Source organism: Humulus lupulus, chromosome 3, assembly GCF_963169125.1.
Source record: "Humulus lupulus chromosome 3, drHumLupu1.1, whole genome shotgun sequence".
Lineage (NCBI taxonomy): Eukaryota > Viridiplantae > Streptophyta > Magnoliopsida > Rosales > Cannabaceae > Humulus > Humulus lupulus.
Genome location: NC_084795.1, coordinates 143869960 through 143884271, shown reverse-complemented (window position 1 = coordinate 143884271; position 14312 = coordinate 143869960). Strand labels below are relative to the sequence as shown.

General features: G+C 40.1%; 1 pseudogene; it reads right to left on the bottom strand.

Annotated features, from left to right (window-relative positions):
- Window positions 1-2525: 2525 nt before the first annotated feature.
- LOC133825117 (UDP-glycosyltransferase 74B1-like) lies at window positions 2526-10246 on the bottom strand (annotated as a pseudogene).
- Window positions 10247-14312: the final 4066 nt, after the last annotated feature.

Sequence of the window (14312 nt, the reverse complement as noted above, 5' to 3'; positions counted from 1 at the left end):
GGAATTCAATCCCTGGATAAACTTTTCCTTCCGAGCTACATCTGTGGGTACCATATCAAAAGTAAACTCGGCCAACCCATCAAATCTGTTAACATACTCGGTTACTGTTGCATTACCCTGAACAATGTTCATAAACTCATTCATCTTAGCAGTCTGGGCCGCATCACAATAATACCTTTCATTGAACAGCTACCTAAAGTCTTTCCAATCCATCGCAGCTGTATCTCATGTCTGGAATACTACTTCCCACCACGTCCAGGCATCATCCCGCAATACATATGTAGCACAGATCACTCTATCGTGCTCCACCAGCCCCATACTGTCAAGAATGGAACTGATCGTGCCCATCCATTGCTCCGCTTTGAATGGATCTAGGCCTCCCTCAAAGATTGGAGAGTAAAACTCTTGGAATCTTCCACAAAGAAATTCCCATCTGCTCTTAACCCTAGGCTGAGCAAAAGCTGATGCCACTCCTGGCATAACAAAGGAAGAGGTGTTCCCCGACAGATTCTGTTGTTGCTTCAAATACCTGATCTCTTCCTCTTGCCTCTGCAATCTTAATTGCATATCAGTAAGCACCTACTGAAAATTTTGAGGGGCAGGTGAAGAACTCAAACCCTAGCTGTAACTCCCAGCCCCGGTATAAACACCACCAGGTCTCATTATCTACCTTTGATACATACCTACTGGTTGAATCTATAGTCAATAACTTGACCCATTAAATATGATGAGCATTTCTAGAGCTTTCCCCACGGGAAAAATCATACCACACTACAATCACAAACCACTGCAGTGCTAAAAACATGCCCATAGCATTTATACATCACTCACAATCCCTGCTCTTCCAACATTCACACCATGCCTCCAACTCCAGCATGAAAATATCACATTTATATAATCACGGAGTAGGTAATCATATAATCTCATTTATATATGTTCACGGAGCATGTAATCATATAATCATTTAATAGTCAAGAGTCGGGCTCTATCAGAATCTCATGCTCCCTAATACAATGTGCAGGTAAAGCATTTACATTCTATTTAAGCAGTTAAACACATAACTATAGAAATAGTTACCATTCCCTGAGTGAAGTTATCTTTGATGATGAGTGTACATGCCCAACTTTTCTTGAGGAACCCTTAACCTTGGCTCACTCTGATACCAAGTTGTAACGCCCTAAACTCCAGGGACTGTTACGGTGTGCATTTTAAACAATGCTAAACTCGCTAATCGAGTCACTTGGCCATAATCGTGTAACTGAGTATGATTAGTGGTTTAGGGATAAAAATTTTGGTTAAGATACAACGTTTCACTAAAACGTTTACAAAATACATTAAGATCCAAAAAATATAATTTAAAGGTTAATTACAACAAAATATTTACAACTAGTCGACCTAAGCGGCAAAATAGGGGTTTAACCCTAGTTCCTCTTTAAACCCTCGGCCGTGGCGGTCGAGCAGCCGCATATGTACACATCGTCACCTAATCTTTCCAACTCAAGGATGGTCTAGCTTTCTTTTGCCTTTACCAGCACCACATAGCACCTGTGAGCCGATATGCTCATGAATAAGTAATAACATGTTATTGAATTCATAATAGGCATGCCTAGTAGTAATAACCCTACTCATACATGAAAGCAGGTAGAAATACATGTTTGTGAAGTCCTGCGCTCTTAGTTGATTACTAATAAGTCTCTCGCTCTGAGGTAGATGACTAATAAGTCATTCTTTGAACAGTTGACTAATAAGTCACTCTCTAAATAGATGACTGATAAGTCCATCTCGGTCAGATGACTGATAAGTCTATCTCGGTCAAATGATTAATAAGTCTATCTCGGTCAGATGACTGATAAGTCTATCCCGGTCCTGATAAGTCCATCTCGGTCAGATGACTGATAAGTCTATCCCGGTCAGATGACTGATAAGTCTATCCCGGTCAGATGACTAATAAGTCTATCTCGATTAGATGACTGATAGGTCTATCTCGGTCAGATGACTGATAAGTCTATCTCAGTCAGATGACTAATAAGTCTATCTCAGTCAGATGACAAATTTGTAACTATTTTTGTAACTCCAAAACATGTCCCATTTGGGCACATACATGTGTCCAATTTTGTGACTCTCAATAATATGTTACAAGGTGTGACAAATCACATTATATCACATTATTTAATCTACTATTATATTATTTAAAATAATATAACACCCACAACTACAAAATTTCTACCAAATTATATATTATTAAAAGTTAACTTTTGCACGCAACGAAAACAATAATTATCCAACAAAAAAAATGCAATATCTACACAACTTCACAAATATTCATCGTTCCAATAGCATAAAAGCAACTTTGTTTTAATACGAGAAATAACAACTGAGTGAGAGAGAGAGAGAGAGAGAGAGAGAGACTACACCTCAAACGCGTCAAGCTATATAAAAGAACATTCCAGTGATATTTTGACATCTTCTCACACACAAAGCCCCCCATGATCAGATATTTAATCCAAAGCTTAATTAAAACGTAATCATATATGTATATACATAATTGTGGACATTATCAAATTTTTCTTGTTGCATTTATCAGAGCTTCTGCCTTCCCCAATGGCTTCCAATGCCTTGCTTCTAATCGAATTCATCTTGATCTTTTGGCTTCTCTTTCCCTCCATTACTACCATCAAACACCTTATGAGTTCTTCTTTTCTCACAACTCCTTTCTCATCCTCATTGCGCCGCACCCCAACATCCCAAATGTCACCCAAAAACTTGGCGTCAGTCAACTGGTAGCCCACTGTGGTATGCCCACCATGGGGACCCCAAGGCCGAGCCCTTCGAGTGTCGAGTTCGACAAAGCTACCAATGGCTTCATGAGCAAGCATTTCCAATTGGTTGCACCATGTTATGACTATATGAACCCATTTGGCAATTTTTTCTGTTCATGCTTTTTTACCACCCGAAGGAAGTAAAATCCACTTTCCTTTTAAGCCCCGCGTAATCTCTCCCATTTTCTCTCTGTCAACGACACCATGCTCCCGAACGACACATATATCCTGAGTTGGCCATCTTTGTTTTGAGCCATTTGATACAATGTTCGTTATTTAAATAATATAATGTTAGATTAAATTATGTGGCATAATATGATTTGTCAAATCTTGTAACATATTATTGAAAGTCACAAAATTGGACACATGTGTGTACCTAAATGTGACATATTTTGGAGTTACAAAATCAATTACAAATTTGTAACTCTCAAATATTACCCAATAATGTGTAGATTGTGTATTACACATTTTAGTTTGGATTTCACAAAGCCATTATGAAATATGGTTGTTGGAAACATGTTTTTTACTCCTATTAGGTGTATGGAGGTTACAAAATCATGTGGAAAAGGGTTTGGGACGTTTTGGAAAAACTAATTTTTTTATGCTGAAAAAGGACTGTGGCCGCGACCACTGATATTCCTTGGCCGCGGTCTGGGGACAGAGGCCAATGGTCGTGACCACTGATACTCCTGGTCACGGTCAGTGAGGCTGACAACCAATTTGTTTTTTCAGTTTTTTCCAATTTGAACAGTTCTAACATTCCAAGTAACTCCCAAATCTTCATTTTAATTCCATAAATATCCAATTAAACATTGGTAGCAGCCATGGGAGTTGGTGGAATTTGAAATTCAAAGGGTGTCTCAAACTCTATAAATAGTTGCCTAATGCTCACTTGGAAGACACACAATTTTCTATCTACAAAGCACTTGGCTGGAAAATACACCATAGATGCTTGATAATTCCAGAGAGTTATTTCCTTGAGAGATCCCTTATTGCTTAGGGAATATGGGGAAATAAGTTTTTGGACAAAGGTTTTGAACCTTGTTCAAGTTGGTGATCCCCACTACTCTACACTTTGGTTGTGTGAGATTTTATGTTTTTATTCTTGTTATTTTCATTCTATTGATCTTGTTGTTCTTATTTTACTTCTATTATCATTGTTTTGAGTTTGTAATCTTCTTCTTCTAGATCTTTATATTTATTTGTATTATGTGCAATTGAGTTGTAATATTTTTTTAATCAATATTACCTTGTCTATTGTATCTTTTGTATAGCTTTGTATTTTGGTTTTCAATTTCCATTGAGTAAAATATATTCTCTAACATTGTTCACTTAGTGTATTCCATAGATTCGCTCCGTATCCTTTGTCTCATTCAATCCGTCCGTCCAGTGCTTCGATATATCTTTGGCCACCTTATTAATTTTTAGCAAAACGACATGTGTTAGAAAATTCATCTATTGACTAATAAATTAAAGAATGAACTTTAAAGATCAAGCATACCATTAATGTTGATCATTCTCATCACTATTATATATTTATCTTATATAAGTGGATATACATATACGTAATGATAATAAATTATAATAGCTGGAATTTTCGCCTAAGAAGTAGGAAAATTCACCAACGAATATTTCGAACACCAGAAATTATAAATGGTTTTAAGAATACACAAATAAATAAACTCGTTGTGATAAATTGCGGATATAGTACTCAGCTCAGCTTCCAATTCTTCGAAAGTGTTTCCAAACACCCAATCAGCCTTGTCCAAGTTAGAGAACTGACTTAGTTTCATGGCCTAGTAAGAAGGGTAACTTTCCGGCAGCTTAAGAAAGCTGGGAAGGTCGCGGAACTCTAGTGGAGGCGCGCCGGGGATGGAGAGCGGCATTTCTTGGGATCCAATGGCGGAGAAAGTAGGTCAAGGTGTATGTGGAAGAACATGGAGACGACGGTTGCCGAATTTGTAAAAAATGCAGCCCCATATATGCCATGTTGGTGAGCCACATCAAAGGCCCAAGCAAGAAACGAGTCATATACTACCCAGTTCACAGGATGGTCTGTGTTTTGGTATTTGAGTATGAGTTGGGATAGAGTTTTGGAGCCATTGGCCTTGAATGACTTGAGAAATACTTCTTCTGATTTGGCCTGAGAAAAGCCTCCATCGTCGATCCCATCAGAGATCGATCCAACGCCTATGTTGGCTGCGGAGATGGACTTGACTGTGTAGTGAGTTGTTGCTATTGTGGCCTTGGCGCCTTTGAAGGCTAAACGTTTTGCGAACTGAAGGAGAGGGTTGATATGGCCTTGGCTAGGGTACGGCACCAATAGAATATGACCTCTGTACTCGGTCGCTGTTTTTCATATTGTACTCTTCTACTCTTGGTTATTCTTCTTTATTTGGGGTTTATTTTATGAGTCTTTGATCAAACCACACCCTCTATTTATAGAAATAATTAATGTTTGTTTATAAATATATCACTAGTACTGCAGTACATGATATATGTGGTTTCTTCCATACGTACGTTGTCAATTTCTTCATAAATACATTAATATCTATTAACAAATAATTACAATCTCAATAAAAATTTACACCTCATCAAATGTGTAACAAACAGTAGGAACGGATGTGAATTGAAAAAGGTCCCCAAGAGTAGATTGTAACAAATAAATCATTTGTACGTATATCTTCTTCGTATAATTATGGAACAAATATATTCCCTTAGCCAAGAATGTATAATATTGCCAAAATATCAACCAGTTGATATTGATGCCTGAAAATAGACGCCACGTTTGTGTGGTCTCCAACAGTAAAAGCTAACTTTTGCTGAATTCACAAAGCTGTGAAAAGAAAAACATTATTAGCTGCATTTATCATAAATTATGGTTCTTCCAAGAAAATGTCTTGAGCAGACTATTATTATTATTATTATTATTAATACTGCATGCTACAATAAATTATTAAAAATAATTATACCCTTTAGGTAAATTTGGAAATAGAATCCGTGTGCTCCTAAATGTTGCTTCTCTAGAAGTTTGTAGTAATAAGAACAAATTCTTTTTGAATTAGAAATAAGTGGTGGAGAATAGGAAGATGATAATCTATGATATTGACAAATAACAAATAATAAGAAGAAAAGACGAGCACAAATTATAACTGTGGTAACTCCTCAATAATGGTCTTTGGATTTTCATAATAATTCAAGTAGTAGTATTTGTTAGAGAATATAATATTCAATAGAATATAATATTCAATGGAATATATAGAAATCAAGATACTCTAAGTAAGAAATACAATAGATAAGGTATTTACTAAAATAAATGTTACAAATTCAATTGCTAAAAATACAAGTAAATTGTGATGATTATAGTCTAGCACTACAAAAATTAGTTTTTGTACCGAGAACACTATGCCGAGAACCGGTATAGTATTTTTCAAATACGTAGTTCTTTTTCGCGGGTTGGGAAAATGTTAAGTCCCTATACCGAGAACTGTTCTTGGTATTGGGTCAATACATATCTCAGAACGTGGTTCAGCATCTTCCCTGTTACCCTCATTTTTTTCCAGAAAACCCTTCTCTCTACTCCGCCTCTCTCACACAAAAAGTCCTATTTCCATCACAAAATCCCATTTTTAGGTCCAAAACTCTCCCAAGATAAGGGATTTCTCTCTATTTCTCAAGGTAAAATTCATTTCTTCATTTATATATATATTTATATAAAATGGTAATCTTTTTTTGTATTTTGTGGAGTTTTTTTTAAGGTAGTGGTGCGGATTTTCTTGAGTTCCAATGGGATTTGAAGGTGGTGGTGTGAATATTTTGGCTTCTACCGACGAGTTTTGTTCTCGGTATAGGCCTTGTTTTTTGTAGTGTATTCACTTTGACACATCAAATTATTTATGAGATGTCACACTCGGATTGGCAGCAGTCTTGTTCAGGCAGTTTATTATGTTATAAACTCACTCAACCTCAAGTCTATATATATTGCTCTTTTAAGCTCTAGAGAAAATAATTTTTCAGAGTTCTTTTGAGTAGAGAGAGAGAGTTGTTCTTGTGAGAGTTTAGAAGAAAGTTCTTGCATGTTTTGTCCCTACAAGTTGTTAAAACTCTTTGTAACATTACTATTATTTACTGTCATTGTAATTGCTCTGATTATTGAAGATAGAACCAGCCTTGGAGTTGTTTCTCCATGGATGTAGGCTCATTAAAATAAGTTGAACCACATAATTGTGTCTTCTTACTTTCTGCTAAGTTACCAAACTTTTACTTCTTTATTTCTATGTTTAGTTTTATACATTCTCAAAGGCTTTTATATATATTTATTTTTAATTGCATTTTTGAAGTATGCTATTAACTTCCAAGTTGTTGTAGTTGTACTTGTGGCATTTTCGAGTGTATCCTATTTGGAGGTTATAAAGTCTAGATATGATGAAGTTCCAAGATGACTGGTCGGCTGAATCGTATTACTGGTCAGCCAAGACACATTACTGGTTGGCCAAGACACATTACTGGTCGGCCAAAACACATCACTGGTCGGATTGCACAATTCTCTGATGTGACTGGTTGGGCACAACATCTTACTGAACTGACTGGTTGGACAAAACAACTTCCTGGTCGGGTAGAATTCTTCATTGGTCGGTCAAAAAGCGTTACCTGGTCGGGAAAATCACTTTCTGACCAGGTAAATTCATTTCCTGACCAGTAATATCACAACTCCGTAGGTCAACTTCCTTGGTCAACACATATTGTCGACGCGGTTTTTTTCCAACAGTAAATTATACGAATAAATAGGATGGATTAGTACTGATTGATAAACCGTAATATGAAAATGATAATAATCGAGAATGTGGAAGATAATTGCAATGAAAAGATGGTCACTCCTTTCTTAGATGGTTCGGAGGTTAAAATCCCCCTAGTCCACCAGTCAATATTATTGATCTCTCCTTACTATCTCTTACAAAGTATTTACTTTACAAGGAGAAGCCAACCCTTTGCACTATCCAGGGTTTTGGTATTTATAGGAGGTTGATCCCTGGGTAAGGGTTGGGGTCATCCCGTGACCTTTTTGATCCCTCAAATCATATCTGTTACATCAATGATTTATATTTACATTTTATATTACAGTGAAATGGGGTCTAATCACTAGGTAAAGATGAGTAATGGGCCGTATGGCCCAAATCAGGCGTGGGATGTCCGAACACGAACGTTTATACTGCGTATCCGAGAATTCAGGAATAGAACAAACACGTGATGTCTGGTATACGCACGTTTATATTATGTGGTTGACTTTATAAGGATCCGTGGGTATATTAGACCTCTGACGCACCACGAGCTCAATGTGGCGCTAGCTCGTGGCTTCTATTATGTCGACACAATGGCTCCAAGCAAGGAGCAGCTAAATGATCCATCAACTCGGGTTAGTTGTTTAGGGGACCGTAACAAACAACCTCGGGTGGACGGTTGACACGTGGCAGATCGATTTAGGCGCTTTTCTAGCTCGCCAAAGTGCGTGCGAATATTCAGGGCGTACACATATATTAACTATTAATTTTTCATTAACTCACCATCCATTGCCACTTGTCACTTTTGATTGCCACATCATCGAACTGAAATTTTGGGGAAAACAATAATATTGATGCTTAGTTTAATATTCAATATTTTATTGCATCATGGCCTAATGGTATAGTGTCATTCTTAGAATTTTCATAAGAATAACATATTGCTTCCAAAGTAAGAACATATTTGCTCAAATATATTTTTTGTTAAACATGCATGCGCTTTAATGTTAAATCCTCCAAATAAGTAGCTGGGATGTGTTTGTGTAAATTTTATGAATCAAATATCTAAATTGCTAAACAATGCATATGGGTGACTCTTGATGCCTTTTTATTCTCTAATCTTGGATTACATCAAATTCCCAGACAAAAAATCATAAATCCATTTCCCTTTCATTACCTTTCATTAATTTTTTGTGTTTATTTTTTCACTAATATTTTTGTTCTTAGCTACCTCATTATGGAATCGAGCTCCTGATCTTTACTACAACCACCGCTTAGTTGATGTACATTTTGGGTGTTAAACAAGTGTGGACCCGCTTGAAGTACCACTTTGTCCTGATCCCAGAAATCCCCACGTTCTTGCCACAAGAACCTTTCAAAGGTCCAGCCCCAAGGATTCCACCAGGGCTCCTATTCCTACGTTGTCAGCAACTCTCATTCGGAATATACTTTGTAAGTTCTCTATCCGTTGTATGTTTTGATTTCCCCATTTTTGTTTTGTTATGCAAATCTACTTCTCATAGTCGTAAACAATAGGTTGTTTTTGGCTGGTTTTTGGGGCATAAGCTCTGATTCTAAGCATATTAAGTATACCTAGAAACATGTTTAGGAATGTGATGTTTCACAACTAGGTAATTTCTAGGTAACCTTCTGGGCAACTTTTTGGGTAAATTTAGGAAATGCCTATTCGGAAAATGGAAGGTGAGAGGTTTTTTGGGCGTAAAATTGGGTAGCTTAAGGGTCACGCTTTCTAGGTGGTTTTCCCCTCAAAACTTCTCCTCCAAGGCAAGCAATAACCTGATCCTCCTTTCACAAGGATCCCTGGATATCAGGGATCCGATGGAAACTCGAGTGTGTGGCATCACACCCCGCGGGCTGAGATTACCTTAGCTCGCGTATGAAAAACCTCTCTTCTCGCGCTGCTTATCTTTTCTTAGCTTTTAGGTCGTCCACTAAGTTTTATTTTTCTCGCTCTTGTTCGCTAGGCGATCAGATGGGGCCCAAGAAGAATGTGCCCAAGAAAAATGCGGCCAGCTCGTCATCCCAGCAATCCAGGAGGGGAAAAGAGGTCGCGGTTGAATCCCCCATCCCTCCATTCGGTCCCACGGTGGAGAGGGAGGTCGAGGTGGGACCTGGCGCTTACTTCGAGGCAGAACGGATAGTCTCGAAGATCACGACCCAAGGGAGGGTCAATAAGATTATGCTGTCCCATAACATCGAGATTGGGACTGGCGCTCTTATCGCCTGACCTCCCTTTGAGTGGGAGAGGAGCTGCGCACCACTTGAGGAGGAATTTGCAGCCTAGAGTGAAGAGCACTTGAGGGCTGGGGCCTTCCTCCCCCTTAACCAGTACTTTGCCGACTTCCTCAACTATGTGAAGCTGGCACCATTTCAACTCCCCCCGAACTCGTACCATCTGCTGGATGGGCTGAGGTATCTTTTCCTGCAACATATGTGGGAGGTCCCCACCCCGGCGGATATCCTCTATTTCTTCTGCCTCAAGGCCAACCCAGATCAATGGGGACGAGGCAACAGGTTCTATTACCTGACCCGCTCCCGAACTCTCCTCCAGTCATCGAACTGCCCAGGCATCCCCACAACTTCAAAGACCAGTTCTTTATGTCGAATGGGTTTTGCAACTACGAACACCATTACTTCAACTGTCCTCGTAAGTTTTCTCTCTATTTTCAGCTCGCGAAATCATCATATTATTTTATTCCTTCTTTTCGCGTTTATACTGACTTGAGCATCACCGTGCAGCCATTTGTGCGAGGACAACCAAATCAGTGACCCTTGGGGGTCAATACGATACTTTGGCGGGGCTTCCGCCTAGTGAGAAGGACTATCGCCAGCTTGTGTATGATGAGATGATGCTGGCGTGTAAGTTAATTTCTGCGGGCCAGACTCTGGCCTTGAGGAGGACGTGGGCTAACCACCCAGTAGCTCACGAGCTGGTGCCTATCCCCGAGGGGGATGCCGCTGACGGCGACGACGACAGCGACGAGCAGGACGAAGAAAATGAGGTCCCACTCGTGCGAAGAAGGCGAGCTCTTGAGGTTGCTCGGGGCCCCGATGTGGATCGGGCTCAATCGAGGGTAGGAGCCGGCCCCTCCAGCCAAGATAACCCATACTCGTTTAGGGATCTAGACAGGGCTTCCGGAGACCTTAGGCTTGATAGGTTTAACCCAAACCAACTCGTACGTCGTCACCCAGACGACCCGGATCGTAACATAACCCTGCTCCAATGTGTAGATCAACTAGTATTACGCCATGATATGGGTCGTCCTAGGGGCACCGTAGTATTAGACAACACCTTGTCCTTTAGTTTGGCCTCTTTTGAGGAGTATGGGACCAACCTTAGGTCGTGGCCCTCCCTTCTAGAGGGTGTATTTGCTCCAGGACTTAGACAATACGTAGAGGAGTCCAACCCTGAGGTGGATCCGGACCCGGAACCCTCTCTGATTCGTGAAGTAATAAACTTAGACTCCCCTATAGAAGTTCTGAGGCCGGAGGTCATGGCAATAGATTCCTCCTCTAGCTCGGAGGGTAGGACTTTTTCAATACACCTTTAGACTTCCTTTGTAATAAAACCTTACATGTATACTAACATCCTTTTCTTTTTGTTTCAAGCGAGGAGATGGCATAACCCGGAGACAGCGCCCTGCGATCCATCTTCCAGGGGGGAACTTTCCTCCATACCATCTGGGCCATTGGTCAAGAGACCCCGGCTGACCAAGAAGACTCCTGCCTTCGGGACAACCTCCAAGTCCCCCGCCAAGGGGAGAAGTCAGATCCCCGCCACCACAGAGAATATGCCTCCACCTCCCCCGCGACCTCCAGCCCCTACTCGGGAACAGGAGGCACCAGCTGGAACTTTGTTAGTCCCTACTCCCATCGTGCGGATCCCGGTGGGAGACTGAGGCGAGGAGCCCCGAGAATATCATAGAGTCCGCGCTGGGGATGAACCTCACGGTAAGCTTACTTAGTTAAATTCCTTTGCTTTCTTCCCAGAAAATGCCTTACTCTCTTTATTTCTTTCCAGGCGGCTTTGGCTCTACACCGCAGCATAGCTTGGTCCAGGGCTAGGACTGACAAGCTCAGAGGCGAGCTCCAGACTGCTCAGGCCGCTGTCGCATATGCTCAACAACAAGAGCAAAGTGCCAAGGTTGCCTTGACGACTGCCAAAGAAAGAGAAAAGGATGCGCAGGCCGACTTGGCCACTGCGAAGGCCGAGCTCGAGGAGGCCAGGGCTAAGCAGCTGGAGGCCAAGACTGCCACTGTGGCAGAGAGGGTGTCCTCAAGCTCCTACATGGAGGCCATGCTCTACCATTGCTGGGCCTTCAACCAGGACGGCGACTTCTCTTTTTTTGGCCCTCGAGGTGTGGGAGCCATTCCTCGAGAAGTTCAAGGCCCGTCTTCAATAGGAGCCGCCTTCTGAGACTGGGGAGACCTCCGTTGCCGGCAAGCAAGAAACCGAGGGGGTTACCTCTTTGGAGCATCCTGGAGGGTCCTGATTTATTATTTTTGTTTAAAGAACCTTTTTCTCTCTTTTTTTTTTGGTAACCTGCTATTTTTGGCTTGACACGAGGTTATTTTCCTCGAGACCATTCGTCTGTACTCTTAAATATCTACTTTTCACTTTGTCCTTGATCTCGAATATATTTATATATATATATATTTTTTTTATATACATGTCTATAACTCGTTCATCCAAAATTAAAGGAAGAGACTTTTAGGTCAAGGAAGACATTTAGACTTTGGTCGTGACCAGAATTGATGCTGATTTACATCTTACTTGTTAAACGTCAGGCCCCATACCTGGTTGTATCCAGGGTTTTAATTTAAAACTTAGTTCGCATTAGTATGATTGATACCTTGTGCTTTTTACAAAAAACACTGGTTAACCAATTTAACCAACTTCTAAGTTTTAGGACCTGGTTGTGTCCAGGATAATTAATTTTAAAACTTAGTTCGCGTTAGTTTTATCGATACCTCGTGCTTTTTAGAAAAAACACTGGTTAATCAATTTAACCAACTTCTAAGTTTTAGGACCTGGTTGTGTCCAGGACATTTAATTTTAAAACTTAGTTCGCGTTAGTTTTATCGATACCTCGTGCTTTTTACAAAAAACACTAGTTAATCAATTTAACTAACTTCTAAGTTTTAGGACCTTGTTGTGTCTAGGATATTTAATTTTAAAACTTAAATCGCATTAGTTTCATCGATACCTCGTGCTTTTTAGAAAAAACACTAGTTAATCAATTTAACCAACTTCTAAGTTTTAGGACTTGGTTGTGTCCATGATATTTTTAATTTTAAAACTTAGTTCGCGTTAGTTTTATCGATACCTCGTGCTTTTTAGAAAAAACACTTGTTAATTAATTTAACCAACTTCTAAGTTTTTGGACCTGGTTGTGTCCAGGATATTTAATTTTAAAAACTTAGTTCGTGTTAGTTTTATCGATACCTTGTGCTTTTTAGAAAATACAATGGTTAATCAATTTAACCAACTTCTAAGTTTTAGGACCTGGTTGTGTCCAGGATATTTAATTTTAAAACTTAGTTCGCGTTAGTTTTATCGATACCTCATGCTTTTTTAGAAAAAACACTAGTTAATCAATTTAACCAACTTCTAAGTTTTAGGACCTTCTTCTCGGGATATACGCCCCCCAAGTAATCAGAAGGAGAACTTTCTCGGTTACTTTGGACACACTATTTCAAATCTACACGCACACGAAAACATACAACGATATAAGAAATATACTTCTCATTTTTTAATAAAAAAGGGTGGCTTTTATAATTAAGCCTTACAAAAGTACGACTATTGATAATATTTCTTTAGGTGTACAACATTCCATGTCCGTGGGACTATTTATCCATTATGCCGAGCTAGTTTAAAGGTCCCTTCCTTCACAACCTCTATTATTTGATAGGGTCCTTCCCAGTTTGGTCCCAAAGCTCCGTCCTTGGGATCCTTACCGGCTAAAAAGAGTCTTCGGGGCACCAGGTCGCCTAAGTTAAAGATGCGTCTCTTGACCCTTGAGTTAAAATAACGAGTGATTTTTTGTTGATAGTGCGCAAGCTACAGCTGTGAAACTTCTCGTTTTTCGTCAATTAGGTCAAGGGACACGTTAAGTAATTTATCGTTCTACTCTTGGCTGAACGCCCGGACTCTGTGCGTAGCTATTTTTGTTTCGACAGGAAGGACGACCTCACTTCCAAAATTCAGGGAGAAAGGAGTATGCCACGTCGAAGTTCAGTGTGAGGTCCGGTATGCCCACAACACTTGAGGGAGTTGTTCAGGCCAAACTCCCTTAGCTTCATCTAGTCTCTTCTTAAGGCTCGCCTTGAGCGTCTTATTTACAGCCTCGACCTTTCCATTGGCCTGTGGGTAGGCCACTGAAGAGAAACTCTTAATTATGCCATGTCTTCCATAGAATTCGATGAAGAAGTCGCTATCGAACTGGATTCCATTATCCGACACGATCTTCTTCGGCAACCCGAATCGGCAGACAATATTCTTCACCACAAAATCGAAGACTCTCTTTGATGTTATTGTCACCAGGGGCTCCGCTTCTGCCCACTTCGTGAAGTAGTCAATAGCTACTGCCGCATAGTGAACTCCTCATTTCCCTGTGGGTAGGGCACCAACTAAGTCAATCCCCCAGACCGCAAACGACCACGGGGATGAGATCATCTTTAGCTCGACTGGTGGAGC